Source organism: Dipodomys ordii, unplaced genomic scaffold, assembly GCF_000151885.1.
Source record: "Dipodomys ordii isolate 6190 unplaced genomic scaffold, Dord_2.0 Scaffold134, whole genome shotgun sequence".
NCBI classification, from domain to species: Eukaryota; Metazoa; Chordata; class Mammalia; order Rodentia; family Heteromyidae; genus Dipodomys; species Dipodomys ordii.
Window position 1 is genome coordinate 180,568 of NW_012267350.1, and position 13,472 is coordinate 194,039.

The 13,472-nt window shown below is 37.4% G+C and overlaps 1 pseudogene; it reads right to left on the bottom strand.

The window, feature by feature from the left end:
- LOC105996645 overlaps positions 1 to 12,375 on the bottom strand; it is a 13,234-nt pseudogene extending 859 nt beyond the window's left edge.
- Between the last annotated feature and the right edge of the window lie 1,097 nt (positions 12,376 to 13,472).

Below are 13,472 nucleotides of genomic sequence, written 5' to 3' on the forward strand. Positions count from 1 at the left end.
TCAAAGAAAGGTTGGACAAATGGGATTGCATGAAATTGCAGAGCTTCTGCATGGCAAAGGACATAGCTAGCAAGATCAATAGAAAGCCCACGGATACAGTGGGTGAGTACATTGGGTGAGCAAGTCCTGCTTCAGAGTTGAGAAGAGCTTCTGACACCATTGCCCTATCTTTTCTAATTCTAGGCATAGGTACTGCTCTTCAGTCATACCACAATCAGAATCAGCAAAGCACTCTTAAGTATCCATGGTTTCTCCTTATATTGCAACCAGCCCTGATACTGCTTGTTAATTATTATCACCAAGCTTCTAAGTGTGCTCATCCAGTTCACTTCTCAGATAATGTCTAAACAAGACCCTAGAACACAGGGAAGTTGTGTGGACACTACAACAGAGAATAGCCAGGCCCCTCAGTGTCATAGTATCACTCCTTTACCTTTGACAATTCACCTAGCTGTAGAGTCCCATCTGTTTGTCCATATGCTGAACTGAGAAAAGAAAAATTCATGCACTGATTTAAACAAACCAGAAAAAAATCACTCCTTTTTAGCTGAACAAAAATGTGCCTCATGCATAAAAACTCAAAGCGCACTCTTGACTGAGGTCCTGTAGGCTTGGAAAACCTATACTAAAGCCACGGTGACAAATAGCAAGCCAACTGTCTCTTCGCAAGCAAAGTATTTGAGGATGACAGTACTTTTCAGTGTCAGTTTGTCAGTCCTCTCCTGGTGACCCAGGTTTTGCTGTATAAGTATGTTGGTGACATTAAAAAATAAAGAAAATTAAAACTTGTTATCAGCTCACTTAAAGTAGAGGAAAGATTATCTTGGATCATTTAAGTGAATCTGGCCAAATTACTTGGAAAACTTTAAGGGCTGAGTTTGTGGGGGAAGGGGGGGTTCTTGTAAATGTAGCTTATGCAATTATAATGAACTCAGATTACTCATTTCCATGAATGGTTTAAAGATAAACAGTAAAGTAAGCTCTTTGGTGTTTTGCCTGTTTTCCTTATTCCTTATTATCATTATTATTAATGTAGTTCCATTTCATTATATGCTATTGTGTGAATTCTGAAGTATTTGTAGTACTTCAGACATGGTTTATAATATTACATTTATTATGAAAGAATTTGTTTTTAAAAAGTATTACAGAGGTGTCTCATGAAGCCTTCATCTAGTTTTAACCAAAGGTCATATCTTAAATAATCAGAATACAACATCAAGACCAAGATATTGACATCGGTACAATAAACAGCTTATATAGAATTCATGCAATCATTTCTAGATCTGTGAATATCATTCTATGCAATTTTATCACTTTTATCACATGTGTAGATTCTCCAACATAATTATTCATGCCATACTTTAGAGACAGTCATTCCTCTCTAATCCCTGGCAACACCTAACATGTTTGTCGTCTCTGTAATTGTCTCATTTGGAAATATTAGAAAAATGGAATCTTATTTTTATAGTCTTTTTTAACAGAGCATCATTTCTTTGAGTTTCTACTAAGTACAATATTTTATACCGGTTTTGTCAGTTGTGGGGCTTGAACTCAGGGCCTGAGCCCTGTCCCTGAGCCTCTTTGTGCTCATAGCTAGCACTCTACCACTTGAGTCATAGCCCCACCTCCGGTTTTTGTTGTTGTTGTTGCTGCTGCTGCTGCTGCTGCTGCTGCTGCTGTTTTTGATTGGTTAATAGGAGATAAGAGTCTCAAAGAGACTTTTGTGCCCAGGCTGGCTTTGAACCACAGTCCTCAAATCTAAACCCCTGAATAGATAGAAATATAGCCATGAACCTGGATATTTCATACCTTTTTACTTCTGGGAGACATTCGATAGTATGGATGTGCCAGTTTAGCTGTTTACCCACTGAATCACATTTATATTCTTTCTTATTTTTTCAGTACTGGAACTTGAACTGGACTCTGATCATTTTGCTCAAGGCTAGTGCTCTACCACTTGAACCACAGCTCCACTTCTTGCTTTTAGCTGGTTTGTTGGAAGTAAGAGTCTCACTGACTTTCCTTCCAAGCTGGTTTTGAACTGGGATTCTCGTATTTCATCCTCTTCTATAGCTAGGATTAGAGGTGTGAGGCACTGTCTCTTGCATATGTTTCCTATTTTCATCTGCTACAAATAAAAGTGAGCTAGGCACTAGTGGTCATTTTTGTAATCCTAACTAATCAGGAGGTTGAGACCTGGAAGATGGAGATTGGAAGCTACCTGGGGCAGAAAATTTGCAAGAATCCCATCTCCAGTTAACTGCCCCCCAAAAGAGGCAGACCTGAGGTATGCTTCAAGTGATAGAGTGCCAGCCATTAACAAAAAAGCTGAGTGAGAGCTTAAGGTCCTGTATGTGCGTTCCCTCCACTCTCTCCCTCTCTCCCTCCCTCCCTCCTCCTTCCTTCCCTTCCTTAACTCCCTCCCTCCCTCCCTTCCCCCCCCACACAACCACAACCTAAATAAAACTGCTATATAGATGTCAGTGGATCACAGGTATAATCCTAGCAACTTGGAATGCTGAGATGAGGAGAATCATGCATCGAGGCCAGCCAGTATAGAAAAGTTTTAGAACACTCAACTGAGAGCTTCCACCTGGTGATACACTCCTGTTATCCTAAGTATGATGAGAAGCGTAAGATAACCCCATCACAGCACAAGTGCACTCCTGGACAGGAATTGAGTCTCTTATCCTAGCCCATTATTGGATATTATTTCAGCTCACTGTACATTTTTTGAAGTCTCCATGATTAAGAATAATATACAGTGAGCAAGGAAGAGAGGAAACATGACACATTGTCACATTGTTCTTTCCTCTCTAAATATCATTACAGCTCAAACGAGTATATGTATATATGTGTATTGATATATGTATATACATATATATGTGTGTGTATATATGTATATAAATATATATATATATATATATATCAGAGTAAGATGTTCCTATGAAACTTCAGGGCGCTATACTTCAGTTTATAAAGTAAACTAAATGAGAGAGACCACTCAAACCATTTTACATTTCTCAAAATATTTTTTCAATTACAAGTCACCACTGTGCTGTTGAAAGACTCATGGTATCACTAGTGTGATTCCATGCTATTGCAGATGAGTCCTTTTTTTATTTCCATGTACACTAAACTCTAATTTCAATAAATATTTGTACACTGGCATTTTTCCAACTTAAAATTCTAGCCAGGCTTTTTCTACATTTTATCCCTGGTGAAAGGTTACTGAAATCTTTGTCTTTAGATGAGTTGAGTTCTTAATTTATTTAATGTCAGTGACTACACTAATCATTTCTACACTGTACATTTGTCCACAACACATGTAAAGATTTTTTCCATTTTTTCCAATATGCTTACAAAATATCTCACATGTATATTTGATTATATAAAATATACAAGAAATCTAGAAATGCCCATATGTTTGTGTTTCCACAGATACTTATCTATTGAGAGTATTCAGATTAAGAATTTCAATAATGTTTCCATCACAGTTTATGATAATGAGTCTTGGGCAAGTTACTTAACCTACCTATAACTCACATTCTGTCTTTGTAAAACTGTACAGTAAAAGTACATACACGTTTAAAAATGGAACAATGAAACTTGTCAAGATTGGTTTGGGAAGAATAAGGGGATAAGGGAAAGTGAGGGATGATAAGTCTGATGGAAGTACATTTTATCCATATATGGTCATGTCAAAGTGAAACTGCCTAATAACTAATTGATGCTATAATCAAAAGTATCTATCTTAAAAAATAAAAGATAAATCTAGCAGGGTTAGGCACCAGTGGCTTATGTGTCTAAGCCTAAATACTCAGGAGACAGAGATCTGAAGACCTTGATTCTAAGCCTGGCTGTGCAGGAGCATCCATGAGACTCTCTTGTTTCCAATTAATCACCAAAAATCTGGAAGGGTAGCAATGGCCCAAGTGATAGAGCATTAGCCTTGAGCCAAAAAGCTCAAGGAGAGGCCCAGGCCCCAAGTTCAAACTCCAGGACCAGCACACACAGACACACACACAGACACACACACACACACACACACACACACACACACACACTACAAGAAAAACAGAAAGAAAAAGAAAAGATACTGACAAACTGTTCCAGACTATGTATACCTCTTTGTATCCCCACTAGCAATGATTGAGAGATCAGTCTTTTTCAGTATTTGCTATTCTCACTATATAGCTATTCTGATATATATGTGGTGATATATCTTGTTAATGACAAGTGATGTTAAATGTATTTGCAAGTCCTCTCTCATATGTGAAAACATTTTCTTATTCTATATATGATCATCCCATTTACTCAGCTTTTTTTTTTTTGGGTCCAGTCGTGGGGCCTGAACTCTGGGCCTGGACGCTGTCCCTCAGCTCTTCAGCTCAAGGCTAGCTCTCTACCACTTGAGCCACAGCACCACTTCCGGCTTTTTTCTTTTTTGCTTATGTGGTGCTGAGGAATCGAACCTAGGGCCCTCAGGCATGCAAGGCAAGCGCTCTACCACTGAGCCACCTTCCCAGCCCTTACTCAGCTTTTTTACAGAACAATTTTAATTTTTCAGATACATACTCTTTCAAGTTTTGTGTTTATATGAGTTTTTGTGACTTGTCTTAGAAATCTTCATTTAGTCATTTAGGTGCTGACGACTTTTTCTTATACTTTCTTCTAGAAGTATTGCAGTTTATAGCTTAAAAGATTATAGATCAAATAATTATAGTTCTATAATTTATAGTTTTATAATTCACTCTGGTGTTTATAAGATGAACTTATTAAATCTATCTTTTACTTTTAAATTTTGATTTGTGTACATGAATTGTACAAATGAATTTCATTGTGTTCACACATGTAATGCGATATACTTTAATCAAACTTCCTATTATTTCCATTTCCTTCCATTTTTGGTGCTATGAGTATAGACTTAAGAGAATCACATTCACAGGGCTGTAACTCTACCACTTGAGCCCGATTCCAGCTTTGCTTTTGAGGGGATTATTCCTTAGAGAAGGAATATAGTAATGTTTTTTCCCCTCGGGCTTATAATTGTGTGCGATGAACATCTGGCTTATATTATTCTTTCTTAATCCTTTATTCTTCTCTCCTTCTAAACATATTTTAGTATGTTTTATCATGACATATTTATAATAAAATAAAAATTATTTTGATCCACAATTTGTTTTGAATTAACTTTTTTTTTTGTCGGCCATGGGGCTTGAACTCTGGGCTGGGCGCTGTCCCTCAGCTCTTCAGCTCAAGGCGAGCGCTCTACCACTTGAGCTACAGCGCCACTTCCTTGAATTAACTTTTATAATAAATTTCAATCTGAGAGAATTATATTTTTGCCTATAGCTATTTAATCTACCTAAAATTATTTGAATTGTGAAGGGGAATTACATCAAACCAATAGATCAGTTTGGGAAGAATTCATATCTTTACTATATGGTTTTGTAATCCACAAACATTATGCTGAAATTTCATTTTTAGCCTTTCCTAGGCTTCTTCATCAGCACTTTGGAATTTTCAGCATACACATTCTGTATATGTTCTGTTCAGTACCTAAGTATTTCATTTTCTGTGATGTAAATCTATGTAGTTTTGTGTGTGCTTAAACTCAGGGCCCAGGCACAATATATAGCAATTCTGATATATGTTTGGTGGTAACTTGTTAATGACAAGTGATGTTAAATGCCCCTAGTGGAGGTGCAGGAGAGGGGCTTTGAGTTTGAAAGCAGCTACAGCTCAGCCTAGAATGGGAAAGTCTTTTGCCTGGCAGGCACAGTCTATCACTAGCCATTCCTAGTACAGAAAGCTTGAAATATTGCTTCAGGTAAGTCTGGGAAGCTGGTGAGAAGAGGAGGGCTGAAATGGCACAGAAGGGACAAGGGAAACTCATTTGATCTTCCATCTGCAAATACAGTCGTGAAGTTTGGAGTGCAAATTTCACACTCAGAAGGCACCAAAGTACAGGATTATAGATCCAAGTGATCACCAGGGTCCCCAAAATGTCACTGGGTGACACTCAATAGATGTACCTGGCAGAACTTGGTGTCTGTGTGACTCCCTCCCTTCCCTAATGTACTCTGAGAGATGAGTGTATAGTATTTATTGTTGGAAAGATGGCTTTCCACCAAATCAAAGAAAAAAAGTGGGGCACTGTCTCTGCTTATCCTCTGACCCAACTTCTGTACCCTAACTGTAGCTTTTCTTGTCTCTTAATTTGAGAAAGTAATCTTGTATTCAGAAAATCCTGAGAATTTTTTTAAATGATAAGTGAATGCTAAATTTGATCAAATGTAATTTCTTTAACTTGTAGTGAGTGCATTGATCAAATATTAATTTTCCATTCAAATTTGCATAAATGAAATACAACCTGTATATTGATGGAAAATTTGATTTTTAGACCTTGACAGACTCTTTTCTACTAATCTTTTTTTGCTGTTTTTTTTTGTGTGAAAGTTGATGAAAGATGCAAGTGTATAGTTTGGTCATTGTCTGTTATTGGAGTTAGGATAATGTTGCTGTCTTAAAACACTGTGGGAAGTTATGCAAACTAGGAGTAAGAGAGCAAAGCCTCTGTGGGCATTTAGGAACTTGAATTTTAGGAGAGTGTCCCCATTTGCAGAACTGGTCAGAGTGGCTCACTGTGCCTAATTTGTTTACACAAATGTGTTTTTTTCCTGGGATAAGATCTCAAGCCTCCTAGTTTCCAAGCTCTGCTTAAACATGTTGACACCAAAGGCCAAACAGCTCTACTTTGAAAGACCTCATGGCAAAACAAATCTCTGGATGGGTGTGGAACTTAGATTTGGAGAATGTTCACACCAAATCTGGCTAGGACTTATAAGACTGTTCATCTGGGTTGAAACCATTTGTACAAACTGTGGCTATGCTGTTGTTTCCTACTAAGAGTCAGACATTTTGTAAAGTAGTAGACAGGGGTGTCCTGCATTGTGGATATGACCAGTCCCCAATAATGTCTGAAGAACTAAATTTCTAACAAGCTTCTCTGATACACAACATTTCCCTCATGTTGTTAGGACTTGTTGCTGCAGAAGTAGCACATCCTAGGTGACTCTACTGGCAGAGGTCACTTGGAAGTCTAATAATATTAATATATAACCACTCCTGCTCCTAATAATTAAGGTTGGTTTACTATATTGTTTTCTACCTTTTTATTCTTTACAATTTTATGTTTCTATATTTAACATAATTTCTTTTAGCCAGCATATACTAATTTTAAAGATATATTTTATGGAATAAGAGCATGTGTCAAATTGCATACCATCTGTCTAGCAGGTGTTATTTTGACTATTCATTTTGACCTAAACCCATGATAAAGTGGCATTATGTTTTCCTTCAGCTATTCAGCATGATTTAAAATTGCACAAGGACAGGTGTATCTATTATATTAACTCTGATTTATACATATCCCTTGGTTTTTCTTTCTAATGTTCCAAACCTACTTCTAGTATTCTTTCCTATTAGTATTCTTTTCTTTTAGCTAGTAAAACTTTTCTAAATTTTCTGTCATCTGAGAATGTCTTTATTTCCCCATGTTTCCTGAGTGTATTTTCCCTGAATCTAGAATTCAGAGTTGACAGTTCTTTACTTTCACCATTTGAACAATATACCAGTACCTTCCAGACTTTTCTGGATTCAGAGAAGAAATGTGCTAGCATTTATATCAGTGCTCCTCTGTTGGTAACGTAAGTATTTCTCTCTAGCTGCTTTGGGGTATTTTATTCCTCTTAGTTTTCATAAGTTGCCTATGGTGTGTCTTGATATGGATACTTTGGGGTTTTGCCTGCCCTGTTTGTGGTTGTGGTCCCAATGACAATTTAGCTTTAGCACACTGGCAGTGGGTGTCTGGTCTACTTTGTTTGTCTATTGCTCAGAAACCAGGTTGAAGCTGAGTAAAATTCCTCACAGATATAAGTCTTAGATTTGTAGGCATTTGGGAAGTTTCCAACGAGTATGAATGGCATTTTATTCTTTACCTAGGACTTACCATAGAAATTTAACAGAAAACCTCTTGGAGGTGACTGGAGCTTGAGGCTCGAGAGCCAGAGTTGCTACAGGATTGTGACCTGGAGCATCTGAGGTGGTTAATAGTAGCTCTTCATATCCGCAATTTAAAATGGCCTCCAAGAAAGCTATACTGCCAAAAAGAAGGGGAACTCATACAAGAGTTGAAGAAACAGAGCTTGAAAAATTTGAAGTGGAGAAAATAATGGACCGATGTGTAGTAGCCGGCAAGGTAAACTGTCTCCTGAAATGGAAGGGACATTCAGATGCTGATAATACCTGGCAATGGGAAGAATATTTAAGTTGTCCAGATTTAACCAAGGCTTTTCTGAATTCTCAAGCAGATACCAGTGAATCTGAAGGTAGTCCAACAATGGAGGATAGCGAAGCTACTGATAATCCAACAGGTTTTGATAGGGGTCTAGAGCCTGAACAAATAATTGGTGCCACAGGAAGTAGTGAAGGATTGATGTTTCTCATAAAGTGGAAAGCTTCAGATGAAGCTGATTTGTTGCTGGCACAATATGGTATTGTTAAATGTCCTCAAATTTTAATTGAGGGTTTTTTGGTTGTTTTTATTTTTGTTGAGTTTTTTTTTCTGACAGGTGTTACATTACATTTTGTCACTAAAATGCCTCTCAATAAGTAAAAGGCAGATTTCAGAGACAGGGAATTGTAATTAGATTAGCACAGTCAAGACCAAAAATATAGAAATTGCTTCCTCATCTTCAACCATTGCCTTTAAGAAGTTAGTTTTGCTTGATTCTGAGACAGTGAAGGGATTTCCCCAGTATTAAAAGATGTTCTCATAACTAGCTATCTAAATCTGAATATAAAACAAATCTTTAATAGATTTGGAGATGGCATTATTCCATATCTTGCTGAAAAACTGAACATTAGTGAGTCCAATCATATGACAAGAAGGGAGGAAAATGACTATTTTTTTAAAGATCATATTCACTTAACCACAAGCCAGTTTTACTTAAATCAGGACTGTCCAAAATAATCTGCAAGCCATTCATGATTATGAAATCTGATATTAGAGATCAATTGTATTATGGTACACATTAAAAAGCCATGAGACATTTGTTTTGCAATAAATAAATAAGGCAATGGCTATTACTCATTTGTAGCTTTTTTTTTCGGTCATGGGACTTGAACTCTGGGCCTGGGTGCTGTGCCTCAGCTCTTCAGCTCAAGGTGAGCTCTCTACCACTTGAGCCACAGCTCCACTTCCAGTATTCTGGTGGTTTATTGGAGATAAGAGTCTCACCGACTTTCCTGCCGGGGATTGGCTTTGAACCAGGATCCTCAGATCTCAGCTTACTGAGTAGCTAGGATTAAAGGCATCAGCCACCGGCACCCAGCTAAAGGGTTGGGTTTTTGTTTTTTGCTTGTTTGGGTTATTAACTGCATTTTAAAAATATTTTTTATTGTAAATATACTGCACAGAGGAGTTACGGTTACATGAGTAAGGTAATGAGTACATTTCCTATCAAGCATTGTTACCCCATCCTTTGATTTTTTTCCCTACCATCCCTTCCCTCCCTATCTCCCCAACTCCTCCCTTCCCCTCCCAAAGTTGTAAAGTTCATTTTCAAAGTATTTTGTATGTCTCATTGTTACAGTGGATTAGCATATATGCTTGTTCCAGCACTTTGTTATTTTCCTTCCCCTCCCCAAATTAGAAAAATGTATATACAAGATACAGGGCACCGCCGGACGCTGGTGGCTCACGCCTGTAATCCTAGCTACTCAGGAGGCTGAGATCTGAGGATCGCGGTTCAAAGCCAGCCCCGGCAGGAGAGACCGTGAGACTCTTATCTCCAAAAACCACCAGAAAACCGGAAGTGGTGCTGTAGCTCAAGTGGTAGAGCACTCGCCTTGAGCTGAAGAGCTGAGGGACAGCGCCCAGGTCCAAGTTCAAGCCCCCCGACCGACAAAAAAAAAAAAAAAGATACAGGGCACCAACACAAATACAGTGAAAACAGGGGTTATAGCATAGGGAAAGAACATATGAAAGAACCAGATAGTACATTATAAATACATTAAAAACAACAGCAACAACAATAAACCCTCTTGTGTCCCTATTTTGGGGTTCATTTCACTTAGCATTATCTTATAAGGTCATATGTACATAGCTTTTGACCTTTTCTGCTTGTCCTAGACTTATACTCGCTATTGGATATAAGGGAAACCATGAAACCTATGTTTCTTTGGGCCTGGCTTACTTCATTTAATATAATTTTTTCCAAGTCTTTCCATTTCCTAACAAATGGAGCAATATCATTCTTTCTGATGTTTGCACAGATGTTTTCTGATATATATATAGTCTTGATCTATTCATCCACTGAGGGGCATCTGGGTTGGTTCCATATCTTAGCTTTGGTGAATACTGCTGTGATAAGCATAGTTGTACTTGTGGCTTTAGTATGGTCTTGTTTGTGATTATTTGGGTAAATCCCAAAAGTGGAATTGCTGGATCTATGAGGGAGGTCTATGTGTAGTCTTTTGAGGAACCTCCATACTGCTTTCCAAAGTGGTTAAACAAGTTTATACTCCTGCCAACAATGCAGTAGGGTTCCCTTCTGGCCATATCCCCTTCAGCGTCTCTTGTTATTAGAGTTCTTGATTATAGCCATTCTAACTGGGGTGAGGTGAAATCTCAATGCTGTTTTGATTTGCATTTCTTTTATGGCTAGAGAAGTTGAGAATTTCTTCATATGTCTATTGGCCATTCTTATTTCTTCTTCAGAGAAGTTTTTCTTTAAGTCTTTAGCCCACTTATTTATTGGGCAGTTGTTTCTTTGAGGATTTGTTGTTCATGGAGTTAATTTTTTTGTATTCTAAGTATATTTTAGATATGAGGCCCATGTTCGTTATATGGCTAGTGAAGTTCTTCTCCCAATTCGTGGACTTTCTAATTGATCTTGCTAATTATGTCCTTTGTCATACAGAAGGTCTGTGCCTAGCTAGAGAAATAAGACAAGATGCAAACATAAAGGGGATCCAAATTGAGAAAGATGAAGTAAAACTCTCCCTCTTGCAGATGATATGGTCTTGTATTTAAAGAACCCCATGGAGTACACTCCCAAGTTACTCAAGCTGATCCAAAACTTTGGCAAAGTAGCAGGTTATGAAATTAACCCTCAAAAATCAATGGCTTTCTGTATGCCAATGACAAGAAGAGCTCGGCTGAAATCAAGAAAGCAACTCCTTTTGTAATAGCCCCACAAAAAATAAAATACCTAGGAGTTAACTAAAGAAGTGAAAGACCTCTATGATGAAAACCTGAAAAAAGGAAATTAAAGCAGAACTAAGGAAATGGAAAAACTTCCCATGCTCCTGTACTGGGAGGATTTACATCATTAAAATGGCAATACTGCCAAAGCCTATCTATAAATTCAATGTGATATCTATCAATACCCCAACCTCATTCTTCAATGAAATAGAGGAGGCAATTCAAAAATTCATATGGAACAATAAAAGATCCTGAATAGCAAAAACAATCCTTAGCAGAAACAACAGTGCTGGAGGAATATCAATTCCAAATTTCAAACTCTACCACAAAGCCATAGTAATCAAAACAGCTTGGTACTGGCACAAGAACAGACCTGAGGACGAATGGAATAGAACTGAAGACCCAGAAATGAACCCACAGACCTATAGCCACCTAATCTTTGATATGGGAGCTAAGAAAATAGAATGGAAGAAAGTAAATGGGGCTGGCAAAATTGGCTAAACACCTATAGAAAACTAAAGCTAGATCCTTATATATCACCCTGCACCAGAATCAACTCCAAATGGATCAAAGACCTCGGAATCAAAGCAGACACCCTGAAAACATTACAGGAAGGATTAGGAGAAACTCTAGGGTTCCTTGGCACAGGCCAAAATTTTCTTAATAAAGACCCAGAAACACAACAAATCAAAGAAAGGTAACTGTATTTTTTTGTCTTTTCCTTTTTGGTACCAAGGATTGAACCCAGGACATTGCACTTGCCAGGCAAACACTTTGCCACTGAGCTACATCCCAGCCCAAGATTTTTTTTGAGAAAGCTATCAAATCTTCCCTTTCTCCCTTCTTAATGCCAGCGAAGATCATTTTTGTTCCAGGGATGTACTTTTTTGGATTCTCCAAATACTCCATCAGTGTATCCTCTCCCCAAGCGATGCCTTTGTTCTTGTTGGCAACTGTGTAAGTGAAGCCAGCTGCTTGCCCTGTCTTCTACCAAACAGACCATGAAGATTAGGACCAGTCTTATGCATGACTCCCTTTTCAATGGTGTGTCACTGGGCACACTTCTGAACAAAAATCTTCTTGCCTTTATCAACATCACCCATTTTACATTTGCTCTTTCGTTGCTATCATGAGAAGGACAACAGTTCAGAAGCCAGACATTCCACTCTCTTTGTAATTGATTTTTATGAACAGAGGATAGTTTGGGATCCTTCCTCAGAAGGTGATGCTCAGTGATAAATACATATACATGTTTGTATATATATGTATGTGCATCCATACATATATATGTACATTTACATATATATATATGCATACAAATACATATAAACTTAGAGCCTCGGTTCTTGTGTTAATGGTTTGAGACAGTACATTCTAATAAAATCAAATTTGATATGTTGGTTTTGAAAATAGTGTTGGTGACAGAGATTTTTTCATCATTTATACTGGTTACTTTGAAGAAGTATAAGACTTTCTCTTTTTTTACAACATTTTTTAATTTTTATTTATTTTTTATTGTGAAAATACTGTACAGAGGGGTTACAATTACATAGGCAAGATAATGAGCACATTTCTTATTAAGCATTGTAGCCTCCTCCTTTGTTTCCCCTTCCCATCCTTTCCTAGCCTCCCCCTGACCCCCAACCAATCCTCTCCCCCCCACCAAAGTTGTAAAGTTCGTTTTCGACATGACAACTTGTAATAAGTATAAGACTTTCTATAGTTGCTTCCTTTATGAGAAAAGAATATTTTATTCCGTGGTGTATATATTTCCTCTGCATTCAAGAAGTTATTTTTAATTTTAGACAATTTTTATCATTGCTTAATCAGAACAACTTACCTTTAACTGCTATGTTCAAGGACCATCCTGAATTTCTCTGTGTGTATATGTGTGTGTGTATATATATATATATATATATATATATGTATAAGATTCTTACATCATAGTTGATTCATCACTATCAAGAATATGTATCACTGTCAAGAACTTCCTAGTTAGAGGAGATTGAGACAAATCTTATTTCCATTAAGTCACTAAGCAAAACTAAGTTGACATAGAAGATTTTCTCTAGTGAACCATTTTTTTTACAGAATATTTGAATCTCTTTACTGAAGGCTCATGAATTTGGGGATATGTAAGACTCAGATAATGGAAATGTAGTCAGCTGCTTTCATATTTTGAAACTATACAACTTCCTGG